General features: G+C 36.0%; 1 long non-coding RNA gene across 1 annotated transcript; it reads right to left on the reverse strand.

The window, feature by feature from the left end:
- Positions 1 to 9,664: 9,664 nt before the first annotated feature.
- On the reverse strand, positions 9,665 to 13,888 carry LOC141543187 (uncharacterized). The gene is made up of 3 exons (XR_012482368.1): positions 13,724 to 13,888; positions 12,904 to 12,956; positions 9,665 to 9,765 (listed from the first exon to the last, which is right to left on the reverse strand). It is a non-coding gene; the product is annotated as an uncharacterized LOC141543187 (long non-coding RNA).
- Positions 13,889 to 17,330: the final 3,442 nt, after the last annotated feature.

Genomic DNA, 17,330 nt, shown 5'->3' on the forward strand with positions numbered 1-17,330 from the left:
AGGTCGGTTCTGAGGGAAGGAAGAAAAAAGGCCAGCACAGACAGGGTTGGACTGGGTCCTAGCACACTGTGCTGATTAGGCTGGGGAGAACTCTGGGATCAGAGAAGCCACTGAGATAGAGGAATTTGGCACAGGCTGTTAACTCTTCTCTGCTTATAAAACAGCAGTTCAGAAGAGAAATCAAGCCACTTTAAAGCATAAAGCCAGATTCTAGAACCACCCCAATCCGGGATGTGACCTAAAAGATCTTGTCACTGCTGTGCAGCAGCCTTCGGCTGCCTGGGGCTTCTCCTTGGGGTAGTTAAAATCCTGAACAGCGGGGACATAGCCTGAGGCAGCCTCTAAACCACATAGTGCTGGACTCTGCCTGAGGCAGTGGAATTCTAGCACCAGAGGAATTCCCAGAGAAGTGGAATTCCCAGAGAAGTAGAACCTTTGAAATAGGGATCCCGGTTTCCAGGCAGACACTTCCGGTTTGAGCTCAGGGGCTTTTCAGATCAGTTGCTGATATCCATGGTTCCACGGGAGGCATTGGCTGGGCTTTGTGACTTTCAGCGTTAAACCTCAAGGCAGTCAATAGGCCATACAGGGGGGTCCTTCACTGGGCACTCCTCAAAGCGCAGCTGTGCTAAACACCTCTGAGGCATTTCTGGGGAGGGAGAGGGGAACTCTCTCCCAGAGCTCTCTCATAGCCCAGTCACAGGGTTATTGCATTATACCTCCCATCTGGGAGGAAGCTGGTAAATAAATAAATAAACTTCTTACCCCAAGGGCAGACCCCAACAGATTTTTAACAATATGTAAGAAGCTCAAGAGAACAAATGACACCTTCTACACAGAGAAAGAGTGGGAATCCTACCCTGAGAAAGCTAACAGCAGAGAGTCTGCAGATAACACTTTAAAAAGGAATGATACCTGCTCCCCATCACATAACTCTCTCCTAGAAGAGACTATTAAAAAGTTAAGAGAGTTTGAAGAAAAATGGGGAAAGGAAAGAGAAGCTATGATAGAGAATAACAACATCCTGAAATTTGAGTTGGAAAAAAAAAATTCACAGGAGGTGCAGGGAAACAAAATTTGTGAATTAGAAATGGTTAAAAAATCACAGGAAAGTAGGATTTCTGAACTGGAAAAGATAAAAAATTCTCAAGAAATTAGGATTTCTGAATTGGAAAAAGAAAATAACTCACTAAAAAAATTAGTGAAAGGGAAAAAATTCAATGGAGCAAAATAATATATTTAAAAACTCAATTGGACATATACAAAAAAGGACTAAACAGTGTGAATGAGGAAAATAACTCATTAAAAATCAGGACAGAACAAATAGAAATAAATGATTCATTGAGAAACCAAGAATCAGTCAAACAAAACAAAACAAAAAAAAAAATGAAAAGATGGAGAATAACGTCAAATACTTACTGGGAAAATATATAGACCTGGAAAATAGATCCAGGAGAGATAATCTGAGGATCATTGGACTTCCCGAAAAAATGATGAAAAAAAAGAGCATAGATTCTATTTTACAAGAAATTATCAAAGAGAACTGTCCAGAAATATTAGAAATAAAAGGGAAAATAAGCGTTGAAAGAATTCATTGAACACGTTCTGAAAAAAGACCCTAATAAAAGAAATCCTCTTTTTCATGGATCATTGCCTCTAACTCTCTTTTAACATTGTATGTCCATCAAGGCATACAAAGAATGTATTATAGAAATATTTCGTCAAAAGATTTTTTTTTTTATTTTTTAAGCTTTTTTACTTAAAATACATATGTAAATTGCTTTATGAATAACTAAACTAAAATGACAGGAGAAAAAAAATTCCAGGAGACAAAATGAGATTAAGAGAGTAACTTTTGCCCTTATGGATTATGGAGGAGGTAGGATCTTTCAGAAACAGAAGTTAGGGGCTCAAGGGTAATTTTATGTGAGAATACAGAATATTGTATTTCAAAAATAAACTTAACATTTAAAAGTTTATAATGGCATTTTTTCAAGGAATGTTTTATAGCATATTCTACAAATTGAGGTATAGCACTGTGTAGTAGAGGGCCAGTTTGGAATAAGGCAGCCCTGGCTTCAATTTCCATTGCTGGTATTGTGATTGTGTTATCATGGACAAAATGCTGAACTTCTGAAGCCCGGGGCTACTCTGGAAGACTCTATGCCATAGAACAGTAGCCAATGTGCATCAGAAGAAATTTATCCCTTGTGGGTGTCCTAAGTTGATGAAATCAGGAGCTTTGTCAAAACAGTAACTCACTTTGTCATAGAGCACATTTCCCTAATGTTCTGTGAGCTTGTAGGTGATTGGGAATATTTGGAGTTTCAGAAGTTTTTTGTATACCTGTATTGTTGCCAGTTAAAATGTCGTTTTTCTTTTTTTTTTTTTTTCACAGCTGTTTTTGTGAAATATTCCTGTAATTGATAATGAAATGTACAATATACGCCAAAATTTTTCTTAAAGATATGCCTTGCACAAATAATGTGAACCTAGTTTTTTACTCCACTTGACGGAAGGTGATAGACCAATCAATCAAATCATGCAATGAATTAGATAATAAATTCACTTCTTGGGGGGGGGGAGAACACTCTCTCAGAGCACGCTCATACCTTTGCGGCCAGTTCACAAGACAGCTGCCTATCATAATATCTCTGTTTTGTAGAGGAAGCTGGTAATCCCTTACCCTGAAAGCAGAAGAGAGCGATTGACAATTTCTATATAGGAAAAAGACTGAGTTTCCAACCCCAAGGAGGCTAACTATAGACAGTCTTCAGATAATACCCTGAAAGGGAATGTTACTTGGCCCCCATCACATATACTGTTCTAATTTCTATGCAGGGGAAAGCAGTGGAAGAGGGAGAGAAAATTGGAACACAAGGTATTTCAAGGACTAAAGATGAGGAACTATCCACATATGTTTAGAAAGTAAAAAATTTAATTGAAAAAAAAAAAGGAATTGACGTCCATCTCAAGAACAATGAGAGGTGAGATTAAAATTTGTGATAAATAAAAAGGAAATTTCTTTTGGAAAAACTTCTTTTTATCTATGATGTCCCTCTGGTCTAGGTAATCTTTGACAATGATCAAAAAAAACCCCATTTTCTAAAATATACTTCAATACATTATTATACTGTCTAAGAAATGACTGGCTCCTTTAAAATAATCAAACCCCAAATCCTAAAGCTATCATTCAAGGCATCCATTGACAATCCTTTTTAATGGGAAATAATTATGCCTTTTATCAGTTATCCTGTGTAAAAACTAAACCTCAAGCTTTTCATTGTTTGCAAGCATCTTTACTATCCTCTCTCTCTCTGTATGTTTTCCTGCTTGCTCTCTGCCAATCCAAATCTGACATTGTCATTATGCACTAATTATTACCTCTTTCATTAAGTTTTTCTTCATTCAAAAAAATAACTCTTACATTGGCCTTTGTATGGGCTTCAGTCTTTGTGTATAGAAGCTACACAGAAATTTACTTAGAATTGGCCATAACATAAACTTATATAGGTGTCTTTTTCCTATCCTCTAATTTGTAGGTAAATTGATCATGAGTAGGGAAGTAGGCTTCTATTTGCCCAAAAAATTCTTTTACTTTTCTAGAATATATCCTAATACTTTGAAGAACATTAAATGCTATCATACTTGTTCACTGAATGACAGACTACTGAAGGACACTTTGAAACTATGAAGGTGTTAAGGAGTAGAGTAGAAACCATGAGGTCCTCAGAGTTAGGACCATTAAATTGTTTTCTTGGCTCTTCACTAAACTAGTAGTGAGAGCATAAGCTGACTTGTCTGAGGAGTGTCTTCTACACATTTTAAAAGCGTAGTTGTAGTAGACATTTCTGAAATCCTTTCTCACTCTAAAATTCCCATTCTAAATCTTCCCAAGCAATTGCACTGATTAGTAAACAGGTAAAGTTAAATCTAATTTGTAAAATAGCAATCAAGATTGAAGTTCAAAAATGACTTATTAGAAAATACCTCAGAATCCCAGGGTGACTCAGCATCTTCTTCTTTTTCCATTCCTAATATTGATACACTGGTAATAAAATATAGATAAATCACCACAGAAATAACTGGAAAATATACAACTCAAATAATGAAAAATATTCAAAAATGTCTACTCAGAATTGCTTTAGGAAAAATTAAACCAAAATGACAGGAGACAAAAGTAGATTAATAGAGTAACATTTCCAATTGTGAATAACGAACTTTCCAAAATTAGTTAGAGGCTCAATGGTAATTTTACATGAGAATACAAAATATTTTATTTCAAAAATAAATTTAACATTTAAAAGTTTATTAATGGCATTTTGTCAAAGAATGTTTTGCAGCATATTCTATAACTATAGTTATATATATGTATATATATATATACATATACATATATGTGTGTGTATATATACATATATGTGTATATATATATATATATATATATATATATTATAGTATATTGAATAGAGGGCTCTGTTAGGATTACTAAGTGAGAACTCAGGTTTTCTGGACAATTACAAGGTGAGAACTCAGGTTGACTTGATAGAGGGGGCAAGCTCATTGGCTGGGGTGGTTCTTCCCAGAAGCCCTTGCATTATCCCACGCCCATTCTCTGGGAGGATAAAAGACACAGCACTGGGCGCAGAGAGCAGATCGGCCTGGAGAAGGATAAGAGCTGGAGGAGATTCAGAGCCAGGATTCAAGAGAAAGACTCTGCATTGCATCAGGCTTGACAGGGCTCCCTGCAGGAAGGGAAGTCACTTCTCTGGACAAGAGTTAACAGCAACTGCCTGGAGACAACGGTTCGTTACAGGAAGAAGAATCTGTCGGAGAGATTTGAGTAGAAGACACAGCAGATCTCTTCCCAGAGAGTGATACGGCAGCTTCTAGAGACAACAGCTCGTTACAAATTGGCGCCCAACGTGGGGCAAGGACTTTTGCTTATCCTGACAAGAGTAGCTAGACCAGATCTTTGCAATTTGGCGCCCGAACAGGGACAGACACAATCCTGATTCCAGTGGAAAAGCTTCCGATCTAGATCTCAGTCTCTCTGACCCAGAACCGTGAGTAACGAGGAAACTTTGTTAAAGATTAAGTGAGCGTGCTAATAGATAAATAAGGAACTTAACTTGTTAAGGGCTAAACCAGGAATCTCTTATAGCTGAAATGGGGCAGATGTTAGCTATATTCAATCCCTGGACCTCAGCCGACTCAACCTCAGCCCCAGAAGCAACCTCAGCTCCATTCAGGAGTGGTACTATAGAGAGTATAATCAAGATAATTGAGGAGCAGAGTTTACTTGTAACCTGGGTACAGATTGCTAAACTCTTGGCTGCATTAAGACGCACAACCCCTTGGTTCTTAGAGGAAGAAAAGATAGATGTAGATAAATGGAAGCTAGTGGGATATGAAATGAAAGAATTTCAAGCAAAAAATGGGCCTCGTTCAATTTCTGCAGAAGTATTTTATATCTACAACATAGTTCAATTAGCCTTAAACTATCAAGCAAGTTGTAGGAGAAGGAAAAGTTCTAAAAATGAACAGAGGAGGAAGTGTGAGGAAAAAAGGAAAGATCAAGATCTTTCCCTAGAGCAAGAGGATTTAAATGAGGAATTATGGTATGATTCTCTTGAAGAAGCTTCAACCCTGCCTAGAGAACAGATTATTGACAGGCCCACATCAACCCCACCTTCAGAGATGGAGGAAGAAAGAGGGGAAGAGGCAGAAACACAAACAGAATTGCCTGTGAAGAAGCCTAAGCCTATGACAAGATTAGAAAAAGCATTGGTTAAAGCTAAGAGAGAAGGACAGGATATAAGTGATTTTATACATGCATATCCTGTGATTGAAAATACTGACTCTGTAGGTAAAAAAAGGAGAAGATATGCACCTTTAGATTTGAATAAAATTAAGGATTTGAAAAAAGGTTGTACCCTTTATGGGGCTACATCAGCTTATGTCAAAATGTTACTAGATGGTTTGTCTTATGAAGTCCTAACCCCGAATGATTGGAAATCCATAGCAAGGACATGTCTGGAACCTGGAGAAAATTTATTATGGCTTGCGGAATTTCATGAATTATGTAAAATTCAAGTCAGATGCAATTTGGAAATAGGATTTAACACACAATTCACTTTTGAGCACTTAGCTGGTGAAGGTCAGTATGGAGAGAATTCGGAACAGATTAATTATACCATGACAATATATGAACAAATTGCTAAGGCTGCAATAAAAGCTTGGGGTGTCCTCCCTGGACAGAAAGATCGCGGAGAGGCTTTCACTAAAATACAGCAAGGTCCCAATGAACCTTTTGCAGATTTTGTGGGACGTTTGCAAACTGCTGTCAAAAGAACTATTGGAGAAAATTCAGCTAAAGAAATAATGACCAGACATCTGGCTAAGGAAAATGCCAATGAGATTTGCAAAAGAATTATATGGGGATTAGACAAAGATGCTCCTTTAGAGGAGATCATAAGACGCTGTGCTACAGTGGGAACAAATGCTTTTTACACCCGGACAATGATGAACGTGGAAAGACAGGGTCCCTCCTGGCAAGGGCCTTCTAGAGAAACTCGGCGATGTTTTCAATGTGGAAAAATTGGACATCTAAGAGCTCAGTGTAGGTATGGAGATACAGTGAGAAGACAGGGTGAAAGAACACCTAAAACCCCATGTCCAAAATGCAACAGAGGACTCCATTGGGCATCAGAGTGTAGAGTAATTCAGGGAAATAGGATGAGGGGCCCAGGTCCAGGGCCCCAGGCAAAAAAGACTTGGGGCATGATGGCAGCTGATGTTACACCCAAAGAACCTTTAGAAGGTCAGGGCTCTGATTTAATCAACCAGCAGAAAAGCAATCACATGGCAGAAAGGGATTACCTGATAAGTGAGTCAAAAGGCAATCAGATTGCAAAAATGGATTACACTTGGGGAGAATACAGGCCTTTTAAACCAACAGGGCTGTGTCCAGTGCAAACAATTCCAATGTAATTGCCAGATGATGAGAAGAGATTTAGAAAGTGGTAAATAGAAGGTAATTAGATAGGTTAACTGCCTGGGAGAGAGGGTTTGCTTGTATTTCTTCAGCAGGAGAAGGAATCAGATAGATGGGTGCCAACGAGTCATATTCGCCTTGTCCACCAGAGAGAGACAGAAAAAGAGAAAGACCTCAAAATAAAGGAGAAGATCTAAGAAACATCTGACACTGAAAGAGCATGGATAATAAGAAGACTGTTAAAGAACTTTAAAAACCAGCAGGAATCATTGGACTTCCTCACACAAGATGAGACTAATGGACAATGGACTTATGGACATTTATAAATTTTCAATTTATGATTATTTGATTATGATTATGTTATATACTTCTAGCATGTGTTATGTTACTATGTTACTATGTGCTTATGTAATTTATGTAATTATCTGTAATACTTCCCATATTGATGGATTTATGTTTCAAGGTCATTTATGTAATTATCTGAAATACTTCCCATATTGATAGATTTATGTTTCAAGGTCATGACTGTCCTATGTTCTAAATCAAAAGAAAGGGGGAGATGTTAGGATTACTAAGTGAGAACTCAGGTTTTCTGGACAATTACAAGGTGAGAACTCAGGTTGACTTGATAGAGGGGGCAAGCTCATTGGCTGGGGTGGTTCTTCCCAGAAGCCCTTGCATTATCCCACGCCCATTCTCTGGGAGGATAAAAGACACAGCACTGGGCGCAGAGAGCAGATCGGCCTGGAGAAGGATAAGAGCTGAAGGAGATTCAGAGCCAGGATTCAAGAGAAAGACTCTGCATTGCATCAGGCTTGACGGGGCTCCCTGCAGGAAGGGAAGTCACTTCTCTGGACAAGAGTTAACAGCAACTGCCCAGCAACTGCCTGGAGACAACGGTTCATTACAGGAAGAAGAATCTGTCGGAGAGATTTGAGTAGAAGACACAGCAGATCTCTTCCCAGAGAGTGATACGGCAGCTTCTAGAGACAACAGCTGGTTACAGGGCTCAGTTTGCAATTAGGCAGCCTTGGGTTCAATTTTCATTGCTGATATTTTGATTGTGTTTTCATGGGCAAAATGTTGAACTTCTGAACCTCTGGGCTACTCTGGAAGACTTTATGATATAGAAAAGTAGCCAATGTGCATCACAGGAAATTTATTCCTTGTGGATTTCCTCAATTAATGAAATCAGGAGTTCTGTCAAAACAATAACTCACTTTTTCTTTTTTTTTTTAATTAATTTTTATAATTATAACATTTTTTGTCAGTACATATGCATAGGTAATTTTTTTTACAACATTATCCCTTGTACTCCCTTCTGTTCCGAGTTTTTCTCCTCCTTCCTTCCACCCCCTCCCCTGGATGGCGGGCATTCCCATACATATTAAATATTTTATAGTATATCTTAAGTACAATATATATGTGCAGAACCAAATTTTGTTGTTGTTGTTGCAAAGGAAGGATTGTATTCACAAGGTAAAAATAATCTGTAAAGAGAAACAAAAACAACAACAAAACAATGCTCACACTTGACACTCATTTCCCAGTGTTCCTTTTCTGGATGTAGCTGATTCTGTCCATCATTGATCAATTGGAATTCGATTAGCTCTTCTCAATGTTGAAGATATCCACTTCCATCAGAATACATCCTCATACAGTATCATTGTTGCAGTGTATAATGATCTCCTAGTTCTGCACGTTTCACTTAGCATCAGTTGATGTAAGTCTCTCCAAGCCTCTCTGTATTCCTCCTGTTGGTCATTTCTTACAAAACAATAATATTCCATAACATTCATATACCATAATTTACCCAACCATTCTCCAATTGATGGACATCCATTCATTTTCCAGCTTCTAGCCACTATGAAAAGGGCTGCCACAAACATTTTGGCACATACAGTTCCCTTTCCCTTCTTTAGTATTTCCTTGGGATATAAGCCCAGTTAGTAGTACAGCTGGGTCAAAGGGTATGTACATTTTGATAACTTTTTGGGCATAATTCCAGATTGCTCTCCAGAATGGTTGGATTCTTTCACAACTCCACCAACAATGTATCAGTGTCCCAGTTTTCCCACAGCCCCTCCAACATTCATCATTATTTGTTCCTGTCATCTTAGCCAATCTGACAGGTGTGTAATGACATCTCCGAGTTGTCTTAATATGCATTTCTCTGATCAATAGTGATTTGGAACACTCTTTCATATGAGTGGAAATAGTTTTAATTTCATCATCTGAAAATTGTCTGTTCCTATCCTTTGATCATTTATCAATTGGAGAATGGCTTGATTTCTTATAAATTAAAGTCAATTCTCTGTATATTTTGGAGATGAGGCCTTTATCAGAACCTTTAACTGTAAAAATGATATCCCAATTTGTTACTTCCCTTCTAATCTTGTTTGCATTAATTTTGTTTGTGCAGAAACTTTTTAATTTGGTGTAATCAAAATTTTCTATTTTGTGATCAATAATGGTCTCTAGTTCTCCCTTGGACACAAACTCCTTCCTCCTCAAGTCTGAGAGGTAAAGCATCCCATGTTCCTCCAATTTATTTATGATTTCGTTCTTTATGCCTAAATCTTGGACCCATTTTGATCTAATCTTAATATGTGGTGTTAAATGTAACTCACTTTTTTTAGAGCACATTTACCTTATGTACCATGAGATTGTAGCTGATTTTGGGAATATTTGGAGTTTCAGCAGTTCTTTGTATACCTGTATTGTTGCCAGCTTTTTTTTTTTGCCACATCTGAGTCTGCAACATATCCCTGTAATTGATAAGAATGAAATATAAAATGTCCAACAAAATTTTTCTTAAATATATGGCCAGAATAAATAATGTGCACCTAGCTATTATACTGCACTTGACAGAAGGTGATAGACAAATCAATCAAATCATGAAATGAATTAGTTGTTTTTAGTCCCCTATTTTAGATATCTTGTTTATAGAAAACTCTTCTCCATAAGTAGATATATGAATTTTTCCCACATCTATGCTAATAAATATTTTACTATTACTTCAAAAAATTCAAATATTATGACTGATAAACAGTTCTTATCCTCATATGATAATAACCTGGAAGGGAAGATACCACCTGTTTGGGAGGAAGAGCCATGAATTTCAAAGGAGGGGACTGAGCACAGACATCTCATTTCTCCCTTTGCTAAACTCTTTGGGACTTCTCTGAATTTTCCACCATTTTGCAGAACCTGGCAGATTTCTCACTCACAATTCATTGGTTTCCTTTTATGTTATATGTTGTTTAAGTCTTTTGTTCTTAATCTTTCTATCCTTTGAACACTGCTACTTTTTCACTGTTTATTAAGCTACAAGTATGGAAGAACATACAATTAGAGAATTACAAAAAGTTATGAAAGTTTAGAAGGACCAATGAAAGATTTATGTACTTGGTATTGTTTGATGTAACTTCTGAAAGTTAGAATATCAGAAGAAAACTAAAACACCCTGGATATTATTCCAAACACAGGGAACACTATAAAGAAAGGTGCTGAAGGAGCAAAAGATAAGGAACCATTCAGAAAAGGCTTCATTGAAATAGAAATTCATGAAGAGGAAAAAAACATTTACTAAAATTCCAATTGTTGCAAATAGATTATAACATTGCCAGTTTTTTAATTGACTTCTTTCATAGCTATGAGAAAATAAATTTTTTTGTGGATGCCTTAGATCTCCAATTAAAGTAGAAAGTACCAGATGGCTTGAACTTAGTCTTCTTTCTTTCTGAGTGGTATATAAAAAAATCCTTTGCGTATAAAATGGATTTTATAAATGAGTTGTTGAGGTGAGTTACTCAAATATTAGAGCTATAAAATATATAAAAACAACAATAGAGCTATAAGAATATAAACAAATTAGAGCTAAAATTATAAAAAAGAAATTGGAAATAATATTTTGGAGTCTGAGTTTACTGGTTTTTTTCCCAGTTCTTTGTCAGTTCACAACATAATGTGTACTAATGAAATTTATTCCATGTAACAAATTAAAGTTTTGGAAATTAATTAATTTTTAAAAAAAGTTTAAAGGTACAGAATTACAACAAATTATTATTCAAATTCTGATTTAAATTCCTCTCTTATATGTTGATAATGCCTCAAAGGATCAATATCTAACTAATACACTGTTGGTTGAACTGTGAAAGAATCCAACCATTATGGAGAACAATTTGGAACTATGTTCAAAAAGTTATCAAACTGTGCAAATACTTTGATCTAGCAGTGGTTCAAAAAGTTATCAAACTGTGCAAATACTTTGATCTAGCAGTGGTTCTACTGGGCTTGTAGGCTAAAGGGATATTAAGGGAGGAAAAGGGACCTAAATATGCAAAATGTTTGCGGCAGCCTTTTTTGTAGTGGCATGAAATTGGAAAACTGAATGGGTGCCCATCATTTGGAGGATCAATGAATAAATTATGGTATATGAATATCATGGAACATTAGTGTTCAGTAAGAAATGATCAACAGGATGATGGCAGAGAAGCTTGGAGACACAGGGACTGATTCTAAATGAATTAAGCAGAACCAGGAGATCACTATATATGGCAAGCAGAAGATTATGCAATGATCAATTCTGACACACATGGCTCTCTTCAACAATGAGAAGATTGACACCAGTTCCAATTGTTCAGCAATGAAGATAACCCTCTACAACCAGAGAGAGGACTGTGGGAACTAAATGTGGTTCTCAATATATAAACTTTTTGTATATTTTGTTCTGGTTTGCTTACATTTTATTTACCTACTCTCACTCTCTCTCTCTCTCTCTCTCTCTCTCTCTCTCTCTCTCTCTCTCTCTCCCTCCCTCCCTCCCTCCCTCCCTCCCTCCCTCCCCCCTCCCTCCCTCCCTCCCTCCCTCCCTCCCCCCCTCCCTCCCTCCCTCCCTCCCTCCCTTCCTCTCTCTCTCTCTCTCTCTCTCTCTCTCTCTCTCTCTCTCTCTCTCTCTCTCTCTCTCTCTCTCTCTCCCCATAATGTACTTATGTACCAAGTAATCTTTGACAATGATCACAAAAAAAAAAAAAAAACTTTCCTAAAATATGTTTTAATACATTATTATACTGCCTAAGAAATGACTGGCTCCTTGATACAAATCAAATTCCCAATCCTAAAGGTATCATTCAAGGCATCCAGTGACATGCTTTTTTAAGGAAAATAATTATGCTTTTTTTAGTGGCCCTCTCTAATAGCTAATTTTCAAGGTTTGCATTGTTTACAAGCATCCTTATCATACTCGCTCTCATCTTTTCCTGCTTGCTTTCTGCCAATCCAAACCTGACACTAGCATTATGCACTAATTATTACCTCTTTCATTAAGTCTTTCTTCATTCAACAAAAACAACTCTTACATTGGCCTTTTTATGGGCTTCAGTCTTTGTGTATAGAAGCTACACATCAACTTAACATTGGCCTTAACATCAACTTATACAGGTGCCTTTGTCCTATCCTCTAATTTGTAGGTAAATTGATCATGTAGTAGGGAAGTAGGCTTCTATTTGTCCAAAGTCTCTTATTTTACTGGAATATATTTTAAAATCTAGAAGAGCATAAAGTGCTATCATACTTGTTCAATTAATAACAGACTACTGAAAGACACTTTGATACTGAGGTGGTGTTGAGGAGCAGTGTGTAAACCATGAGGTCCTCAGAGTTAGGACCATTGAATTGCTTTCTTGGCTCTTCAATAAACTAGTAGTCGACTTGACTGGAGAATGCCTTCCCCACATCTTAAATGAGTAGTTGTACTAGATTATTTTAAAAATCCCTTCTAGCTCTAAAATTCCCCTTCTAATTCCACCCAAGCAATCACATTGATTAGTAAATAAGTAAACTTAAATATAATTTTAAAAATAGTAATCAAGTTTAACGTTTCAAAATGACTTAATAGAAAATACCTTTGAATCCCAAGGAGACTCAGTATCTTCTTCTTTGTCAACTGTGTCCAATCCTAATGTTGATATAATGGTAAAAAAATATAAATAAATAACCACAGGAATTACTAGAATATATTCTATTCAGATTATGAAAACGGTTCAAATATGTCTACGCAGGGATGTTCCAGGAAAAATTAAATGAGAATGACAGGAGGCAAAAAACTTCAGAAGACAAAATCAGATTAAGAGAGTAACATGTGCTCTTATGGATTATGGATCTTTCCATAAGGTAGGATCTTTCAAAAACAGAAGTTAGAGGCTTAATGCTAATTTTATGTGAGAATAGAAAATTTTATTTCAAAAATGAACTTAACATTTAAAAGTATATAATGGCATTTTTGAAAGAATGTTTTGTATTACATTCTACAACTTGAGGTATAGCATTGTAATGTGGATAGAGGACCAGTTTGAATTTAGGCAGCCCTGGGTTCAATTTTCATTGCTGATATTTTGATTGTATAATCATGGGCAAAATGCTGAACTTTTTTAACCTCTGGGCTACTTTGGAAGGCTCTATGCTATAGAACAGTAGCCAATGCACATCACTAAAAATTTATTTCTTGTGGATTTCCTAAATTGATGAAATTAGGGGATCTGTCAAAACAATAACTCACTTTTTCTTACAGCACAATTGTCTGATGTACCATAAGCGTGTAGCGGATTTGGAATATTTATTCCAGTCTATCATGCACATAGAAAATCAATGAAAAAATGGACTCAATGTTAGAGAGCAAAAGAGTAACCTTTATCAGGTATTTGCAAGTTCCCTTCAGACACTAACCTTAAACTCTAACATTAAGAAGGTCCAGAAGAGTAGACTTCATAAGGGAAGATTTTGAAAAGTAAGCAGGAGGGGGATGGACAGGATGAGATCATCCCTGGGCTTGGGATAAAGACTTAGGAAAGGAATCTGTTTTCTCTTCTTCATCACTTGATTCATTGTCGCCAAGGAAAAGTGTAACTTCTGTATAGGTGATGCTAGTCTGTTCTCCTACATAGAAACAAATAAAAGAGTACATGAAGAAATCTATCATTTCAAGGCAAGCAATACTAATATGAGTGGAAATATTTCAAAAAGCTTGCTGATATTTATTATTTGCTGAGTAGCATTCATCATTTTAGTCAAGTTCAATTTTGGTTGTTTCTGCCAAAAAAAAAATGATGAGAACAATGAATATCAGTACTAACATTTAATAGTTCACATTTCTTTGAGACTTGTTATTGTGATACTTTTAATCTGATCGTTATATAGAAATAAACTCTTCTGGACTATTTTGTTCGCCAAAAAATTGATCCACTAACATTGTATATATTACAAAATTGAAAATACATTTTAGAAATTTATTTTTAATATAAATCATTGCTGATAAGGAATTTTATTTTAGTATTGTGTTTTAGATTGTTTATATGTTTTGGAACAGTAAAAATTAGTCTGAGATATTTCTTTCCTGAAAATTAAAAGGGAACTAGGGAAATGTTGATATCAGACTCCCTTTTTCTAAGTCTAGCCATTGGGTTAACTCATTCTGCTTGACACATTCAGCAGGAAGAAATCAAAGGTTTCTGCCAGTAAGAGGCCACTAAATTGAAAAATACAGCGTATAAGAACTTTAGTCACAGGATCCTGAATGCCTTCATTACATCAACTGCATTGTTTGAAGTTTTTTGCGCTCAATGTATGCAGTTGGAAGAAGCGCATACTCTAAAAATTTTCTGGGTCCAGAAAAAGCTGTGAAGATGCCCTTTAATGGTGGATATTTTATTATTTGCTGTTCATTGTTTTTACATCAATGTCAAAAATCAAGCATTATAGACACCTGATTTAAAAAAAAATCCACTTAAAACAAATGTCTTTTAGTTTGTAGGTGCATGTCAAACACTTAACAAAATGTTAAGGAAGTGATCCACCTGTCAGACAATTAGTACAAAGATTAGGAGGCTAAACTGTGTTAGAAATGGTATGATCAGCCCTCTCCAGTGAAAGTTACAAACTTTGGTAACACTCCTCTTTCCCATATGTTCAATGTATAGTTTGAGCTTGAAGGTTACACAGTAACTGAAGATTGATTGTATCTGATATATATCTCTAAATCTAACATAATACATCAAAATGATGAAATGACTGAATAAAAACAGCATTGACTTCCTGAAAAATGTTCCAATTTACCAACAGTCAGAAAAGTGTAAAAATCAGCACAAGTTTATTATTTCAACTAGAAGGTTCAACATTACAAATAGGGAGCATTCTGGAAGGCTAGAAGAGATAAGGTTGGTAAATTTTATTTTCTCCAGATTCCCCCCATAAATAGAACAAACTTGTGCCTCGGGGTGAACAGAGACTAGTGAAAATCTAGAAAGCTTGGGGCAGAACAGGGATCCTCCTGATACAACCCAAAAAGATCTGAAAAGACCTCAGCCTAGGAATTAACCTGTCTGAAGTGCCAAAACCTTTGGGCTAACTCTACAAAAGCATCAAATAGAGACATGTCAGCTACCTGGGTGTGGCTGAAGCCTCAGAAGAAATCACAGAGACTTTCACCTTCATAACTGTTTGTCAACTTGGGGTTGAATCTGGGAAGACTGAATAACACTTGGCAGAATGGTAATGCCAGGCCCAGCTGTGCTGCTGGCCCAGGTGAGAAGGAACCAGCAGAAGCAGTAGGACAGGTATGCTGCTAGCTGTGGGCACTTGCAGGAGGGTGGAGCTCTTGGTTTGGCATTCCTGATCAGAGTGGAGAACTCAAGGGAAGCTTGGGGCACCATCCCAGCCACCCAAAGATTAGAGATACTTATGCTAATACCTCTTATTAAAAAAAAATTGAACTGGCAAAGAAGAAACCCCACCACTGAAAAACAGGAAAATATAAAAACAGGAAAGATCTGGATTCATCTTCAAAGGTGGACACTTTTGTCACAAAAGTTTACTCCAAAGAATAACATGAAATAGCTCCTTGCCCAGAATTTTTAGAACTCAAAACAGAATTTAAAAATCAAATAAGGAACATGATGAAATATAAATAACCATCCAAGAAAAACAAGATTATGAAAAAAAAAGTTATCAACCAGAAAAAGAGGTACAGAGTCTCAAAGATGAAAATAATTCTTTGAAAATTAAACTGGGCAAGTCAATTAAGCTATGAGATACCAAGAAATAACAAAACAGATATATAAAGAATGAGAAAATAGAACAGAATGTGGAACATTCCTTAAGAAAAAATGATAGATCTGGAGATCAGATTAAGAAAAAAAATTTGCAAGAAACATGAAAAAAAAATTCAAGTATGCTGATGCTACAGTTACAATTGCACAAGATTTATCAGTTGTTAAAGTAAAAAAAACACAAGTCCTGGAATCATATATACCCAAAATCAAAAGACCTGATCAACCTGAGGCCAGCAAAATTATCTGTAATTTATGAATGAGAAAAAAATGGATATTTACTTAACTTGTAGATTTTCAGGACTTTCCATCAACCAAACCAGAATTAAAAAAAAAATAGCCAATATCAAAGATCACCATTAAGGTACTCAACATGGACAAATTGTTGAATTCTCAATAAATTATTTTTAAATATAGCAAATGTATACTATATGTTTAATATTCACATCAATAAAAGAGCTCAAAAGAAAGATTGCAGAGTTAAGGTAAAAATAGTAATCCTGTTATACAAAAGTAGTGCAGAAGAAGAATAGACAAAGAGACGTTAGAGGTGAGGAAGGCCCCTATTTCTAAAAACCTACTCACATCAAGAATGGATTCAACAGTTAGAGTAGGAAATGAGGAAATTAAACTATCACTTTTTGCAGATGACATGATGGTATACTTAGAGAACCCCAAAGACTCTGCGAAAAAGCTACTAGAAATAATTCAAAATTTCAGCAAAGTGGCAGGATACAAAATAAATCCACATAAATCCTCGGCATTTTTATATATCACTAACAAAATGCAACAGCAAGAGATACAAAGAGAAATTCCATTCAAAACAAATGTTGAGAGTATAAAATATTTGGGAATCCATCTACCAAAGAAAAGTCAGGAATTATATGAGAAAAATTACAAAACACTTGCCACAAAAATAAAATCAGATTTAAATAATTGGAAAGACATTCAATGCTCTTGGATAGGCCGAGCGAATATAATAAAGATGACAATACTCCCCAAACTAATCTATTTATTTAGTGCTATACCAATCAGACTCCCAAGAAACTATTTCAATGACCTAGAAAAAATAACAACAAAATTCATATGGAAGAATAAAAGGTCGAGAATTGCAAGGGAACTAATGAAAAAAAACTCAGAGGAAGGTGGTCTAAGTGTACCTGATCTAAAGCTATATTATATAGCAGCAGTCACCAAAACCATTTGGTATTGGTTAAGAAATATACCAG

The sequence above is a fragment of the Sminthopsis crassicaudata genome, chromosome 5, assembly GCF_048593235.1.
Source record: "Sminthopsis crassicaudata isolate SCR6 chromosome 5, ASM4859323v1, whole genome shotgun sequence".
In the NCBI taxonomy this organism is placed as follows: Eukaryota; Metazoa; Chordata; class Mammalia; order Dasyuromorphia; family Dasyuridae; genus Sminthopsis; species Sminthopsis crassicaudata.